Genomic DNA, 6,229 nt, shown 5'->3' with positions numbered 1-6,229 from the left:
ATAACAACATATTATGCAATTCTGTTTTCCAAGGAGAACACTCTGCAATTCATGAAGTTTACTGAACCAGTTTTTCCCTATAGCAAATGAGAAGAATAGAATATATAGATATCTACACATCAGGCTGTCACACCAATGAAAAACATTTTTATCTCAGGTTGATGAATGTTATTTCAGTGGCCTTGTATGTGGGATTGAAATTTTATTTCAGGTTTGCCAAAGCTGACTCCTGCATTTTAGGATCATTTGTACAATATGCAAAAGCCAAACCACGCTTTCTTATACCAAGTTTCTAAGGTGAGTTGCAACTATGTGATGCAATTCTTAGTGTGCTCAAATAAGCTCTCTTTCTGGCATCTAAAATTAATAGCTATATGTGAGAACTGTTTCCTTGAACGTTGGTCTTGCCCTAAATATTCACATATTGTAGAAGGGACATTCACATTTCTGCATTTTCATTATAAAAATCTCAAAAGAAATTCTAAACACTGTGTTGAATACATTTACTTCTAGAGTGTTTTATGCACCGTTTCAATACATTTTGAGGCTGTTCAAAACTCTAATAGGAACCTGCAAATGACTAAACTTTTACTCTTTCATAGTTCACTTTTGTTGGATAGTTTTCACTTATTTATCAATTTAATGACTAGAAATAAACATTTCAGAGTGGTAGACAGACTTCACTCATTCACTGTACGAGGTTGTTGTGGAGATAGGCAGATCTTCCATTTTTCTTTTATTCTTAAACAGAAAGGAGTCTTCAAGAGCCTGTCAGAAAGGAAACAAAATAATGAGTGATCTACTGCAGCGGTCACCAACCGGTGGGCCGTGAGAAAATTTTGGTGGGCCCCAGAGAAATCTCACCCCCCAGAGCACCCCCACAAAGCAATTAATCCAGGCTGTGCAGAAACACAAGGCTGCGCTGCCCACATGGCCCGTGGGAACCCTCCCCACCCACTCACTCCTTATCCGGTAAACTTGCCTGCTAAATTGCTATTTTTCCTTTTTCCGACCATCATCTGTTCTGCTGTGCCGGGAGATTTAGATTAGCTAGGAAGCAGGAAATGGTTGGATTTCTTGCTTTCTAGCTAGTCTTTTAGATCTTTGGCTCAGCACAGCCGAACCTCCCTTAGGACTGTTTGCTTGCAAGCAAATTCAGTGCAGACTTATGGCAAGCAAATTTGAGAGACTGAGCTAGCCAATGGCAGATAGACAGATCACTGAATGATTCTGTGAGCAACTCAATCTGCCTGCTTTGCCTGCTTTTGGGTAAAAGTTGCTCTTTTTTAAAATAAAAAATTCAATATTTATATAAATATTTATAATATTTATACACAAGCCATGCCCAGCCAGTCACATGACCACCAAGCCACACCCACAAATTAGGCCACACCCACAGAATTGGTTAGTGGTCCCTGGGATCTAAAATTATGAGTTTGGTGGTCCCTGAGGTCCAAAAGGTTGGCGACCCCTGATCTAGTGGGCTCACTTGAATTCAATGTTCAAAACCAGACTAAACAGCCCTTTGGTATGGCTTGTTCATGGTAGAGTTTGGATTAAGGAGCTTAAGGGTCCCTTCCAATTTCATCATTCTATGAGAAGGGTGTATATAAGCCACACCCAGGGTATATGCCAGACCAGTGTCTGAACTAAATGAAGAATTACTGTCTTATGCAATTAATTGAATAGCATTTCCCAATCAACTATGTAGGTTTGGCCCTATGAGTTTAATATTTGGATGATTATTTAACAGCTGGCATCACCAGACTGAGCATTGCTTTTAAGGATGCTACTCTGTGACATAAAGCAACACCCTCATATATGTTATTTGGCTGCTACTATTTATTCAAGCATAGTTATTCTGTACATGAGTCTTTCCTCAGAAGTGGTGGATTTTAACTTCCATTCGATGGTCACCAGATTGAGAAAGCTTTCATTACATGAAATTCACTCCAACACATCCAGTATAAAACAAAGCTGTCTTGCATTCCTTCCACTTTCATCTACATCCAAGAACAGAATAATTTTCAAAAAGTGATTTACTGCTATTATGTCTAATTGTTCAGCTCAGAAAGCATCAAGGACTCCATAATTTTTGACCTATTTCCAGCCTTCCCTTTTGGGGGAATTTGTTTGAAAGGTGATTGGGCTGCAGCTGCAGATGGCCATGGATGAAGTGAATTATCCAGGCTCCTTCCAGTTGGCTTAGATATGGCATTGAGACAAGTTTGACCACATTTGTGGTTGATCTCTGGTAGGATTGGGATGGATTGTTGTATATCCCTTCTGCCCCTCTTTGATCTCTTACAGACATTCAGTACCACCAATCATGGTACTTTTCTGGACTAGTTCAGGAGTTTGGGGAGAGGGGAAACATAGTGTTGCAGTAATTCTACTCCTTACTGGGCCAGTTCTGGAGATGAGAGAGAGGTCCACTCCTAAGTTCCGGTTTAATGAGTTTCCATAGGCCATATTCTCTCCTCATTTCTATTTAACATCTGCATAAAGCCACATTGCACGCAAGTGATCCTGGAGGCTCTGGAGATCTGGATAGGAAAGAACAGGCTTAATCTCAGCAACTGAGAAGGCTGATATACTCTGGGTCCCTTCTAGTAAAATCTGATGGGACCCAGGATATCTTTTTTCTTTCTATCCTATTCTACCTTCCCCCCAAAATATTCCACCTACCTTTTTAAGGCATTGAAAACATGAATTTTTCCCCAGGAAGTTAGGTGAATCCTTTTAAAGATATTTACTCATTATGAATGCATAAGCTGCCTCTGGCACAATATGTTTTCATTGCCGGTCTTTATATTGTTGATTTTTTAAAAAGCTGTTTGTTAGCTGTTCAGACTTGCATGCTGAAGGGGCAGCTATGAAGGTGAATAAATAAACTTTTTGATGGTACTGTGATGTCATGTGAGTAATTTTATCCATCGTTTAACTAGCTTATCGACCAACTCCTTAACTGACAGTACCATATTTTTATTTAACATCACATTTATTTCAATTGGGGTTGAATTGGAGAAGTCATTCTTAAAAAGTTCAACTTCCTGTACTTCTTGAGCACTAGCATTTGATTTTATTATTATTTGTTCCAAAAGCAAAGGAGTTGTGTGGACAGATTCATTGTACAATTAAGAAAGTCAGAGATGAGAAATGAAACCTGATCAATTGGACAGAGCTTGGAATGACCAAAAGGTCTCATTTGGTTTGAATATTATGTTCTTGTAATTCTATTACACTTTTAATATTTTAGTATCAGTGGACTGTTATTCATGAAGTATATTTGCATGAATATCTATTTTTGTTATTTTGGAATTCAGGTTGGTTCTATGGAAAATAATATGGAAATAAAACATATGAGGAGCATCTAGTAAATCATAACTGTACTGTGATATGATCTGGTGTTTGGATTTGTCATTAAACCGATTAGTTCAGTAACATACAGGTGGATGTACCATCAGTTGCACTCTCAAGAATACCATTTTCCCTTTAGTTGATATAGAAGGGGACATGTCAACCATTACAATGAGGAAGATCTATCAATACTCAGCAGAGACAATGACAATGAGCAGAATAAATTGTATGGTTCACATATCAGTTTGTTTCTACCCAGAGATTGATGATTCTGACTCAAGACAACTGAAATCATAATATCTCTGCATTACTTCCATAAATGTTTTAAATTAATATATACCTCTTGCTACATTAAAACATGTACATTTTGCTGTTATTTATACTTGAATGTTTAACTATTTAAATATGAAATTTCAGTATAACTAAATTGTTTCTTAATACAGGGAATGTATTTACTCTGAACCTCGCAACGTTTTTCTTTGCACTCAGATTTTTACTTAATAGCATAGTTTCACAATAACCTAGAAAAGCAATTGCCTTTTTTCAAATAGAGAAGGTCAAGCTATTTAGGAAAATAAACCTGCCCCTCCTGGCTATTATGTCATCTTGCTCCCCAAGTTAATGTACCTGCCAAAACTCTATCTCTACCTGTTCATTTTCTATGCTACCTATGGTGGCATGCCCCATCATTCTGGAGAATTGCAAATCATCACCCCCATTATCATTAAAACATAAATGGCAATGGCTAAAACTGGAATTCTTTTTAAAAAATGGAATAAGCATGACAGTTCAAGAATGGGCTATGCAAACAAACAAATAACATTCATTCCAGAATGTCTTTCAAGCGATAACAATTGCCAACTATGTAAGATCAAAGATGAAATTGTAGACCTCCTTACTAGTGGCTGAGACAAAATTACCCAAACTCTGTACATGCAATATTATAATAGAGTTTGCAAAAATTGTGCACTGGAATTTATATAAAAAGTTGAGCTGTTCTATTAACAAAATGACTGGAACCACCCACTTGAAACAAAATAGATCAGACATTACTATTATTGAAAATAAATAAAAATTGTGATTCATAGATGGAGCAATATCCTGAGATAGGGTATCCATCCTGAGGTATGGAAAAAATAGCAAAATATCAAGATTTGCAAGTTAAAGATTTTGAAAGAAAAAGCCAACTATAATATCAATAGTAATCAAAGATCTTGCAACCACACCGAAGGGATTTACCAAATATTTGGAAGTTGTCATTTTACTGGACTTGATATCACTGACTTTGCAAATACTCATCTGAGTTTGGTGTATTGGTTCAGGGTACTGAATTAAAAACCTATAGGCTATGAATTTCTAATTTTCTCTTGAGCATGAAGGCCAGGTGTCTAATGTTGAGTCAATCACCTTCTCTCAGTCCAATTCATCTCAGGTTGTTGTGGGGAAAATAGAAGGCAGGGATACATGTATGTGTTATTGCACACTGCCCAGATTCATGTGGGCAGCTATATAAATATTATAAATTAATTAATTAATTAATACCAACTTGAGTAGATACCGTCATGAGATGGGCAGTTATATAAATGGTATAAACAAATATCACCTTGAGTTGATTAAAACAAAGCTGGGATGAAAAGAAACAAACTTCTTGCTTGTTTTTGGGGGGACTTCTAACTTTTGCCACAAAGTTATCGTGGTTCCTAAGCTAAGTTAGAATTCAGATCTTAGAAAATAAGTAGTTTAAAGACTGAATGAATAATAGCAGTAGTAATGAACATCATCCTTCATTTTCAAGCAATGTAGGTAAAGAAAAACCAAACCTCTAAAATTTCTCAGAAAAATGTATTGTTTTAGATTGGTTATAATTTTAATTACAATTAACTTATTTACAGGTTACTTAAATCTTTCCCAATGGGATGACATTGCAATATTACATTAACCACTGGGCTTTTGCCTGCGTGCCATCTATTTATGCCTCTCAATCAATCAATCAAAATTATTGGTAGAAAAACACATCAGAACACCCAATTACTTCATTATGCTATCTGATATTGCAAATTTGAAAGATATACTCCATATACAAAGGGTTGTTTTTTTTAAAGAAAAAAAATATCTTGCTTTCACATTTCACAATACATCTTTTGAACACAATGTGTATAACGCTCTCATTTGTGACTCACCCATCTCTGGATTTTGAATAGGTAAGATCTCTGTGCTATCGGGTATTTGCAGGAGAAAGCAGATTCAGCTGGCAAAAGTGGCTTACGGATCATCCCAATCTCTTGTAGCTGTCACAGGTTTTTAGAGTACTTCTTTATGTTAGTATCTCCTGGGCTGTGGACCAAGAAAGGAAAGTTGAGGCTGAGACAGAAATCTTGTTGAGGCTATCTTATGAGTTCTTGGTAGATGCAGGATACCAAGGGGCTTGTGTAGCTGAGCCGCTGCACTGTATCAGCTGAAGCCCAGTCCAGTCTCTGGATCTATGATGTTGCAGTAGCTTCAGAAAAGGGAAAGGACAGGCAGTACCAAATCTTTAAATTATCGGAGGTGATGGGATTTTCATCTGTCTAAAACCGTGTCTGTTCTGTTTCTCCATCCTTCTTAATAGGTTACTTAAGGCAAATGCCATTTCAGGAAGTTCCATGGAAACATTTATATGACTGATTGCCCTTACTGAATAATTGAATTCCTCCTATTTTTTTTTAAAAAAATCCTTATTACATCTGTGATGAATTTTTATGAATTTCCCTCAACAGCATAAAAACAGAGGACAAATGGGAATCAAATATATAAATCACATAGTTTTCATATGACCGTGCAATTTGTTGGCATCGTGAATCAGTGAGTAATGCAAGAGGAAGAACAAGTG

The 6,229-nt window shown here is 36.7% G+C and overlaps 1 long non-coding RNA gene across 1 annotated transcript; it reads right to left on the bottom strand.

Moving 5' to 3' along the window:
- Positions 1-489: 489 nt before the first annotated feature.
- Positions 490-5,987, bottom strand: LOC148133475 (uncharacterized). The gene is made up of 2 exons (XR_015746843.1): positions 5,541-5,987; positions 490-768 (listed from the first exon to the last, which is right to left on the bottom strand). It is a non-coding gene; the product is annotated as an uncharacterized LOC148133475 (long non-coding RNA).
- Positions 5,988-6,229: the final 242 nt, after the last annotated feature.

This window comes from Notechis scutatus, chromosome 1 (assembly GCF_049901735.1).
Source record: "Notechis scutatus isolate UNSWTSFEM ecotype Mainland chromosome 1, rNotScu1.2, whole genome shotgun sequence".
Taxonomy (NCBI): domain Eukaryota; kingdom Metazoa; phylum Chordata; class Lepidosauria; order Squamata; family Elapidae; genus Notechis; species Notechis scutatus.
This window is presented reverse-complemented; position numbering and strand designations above follow the sequence as displayed.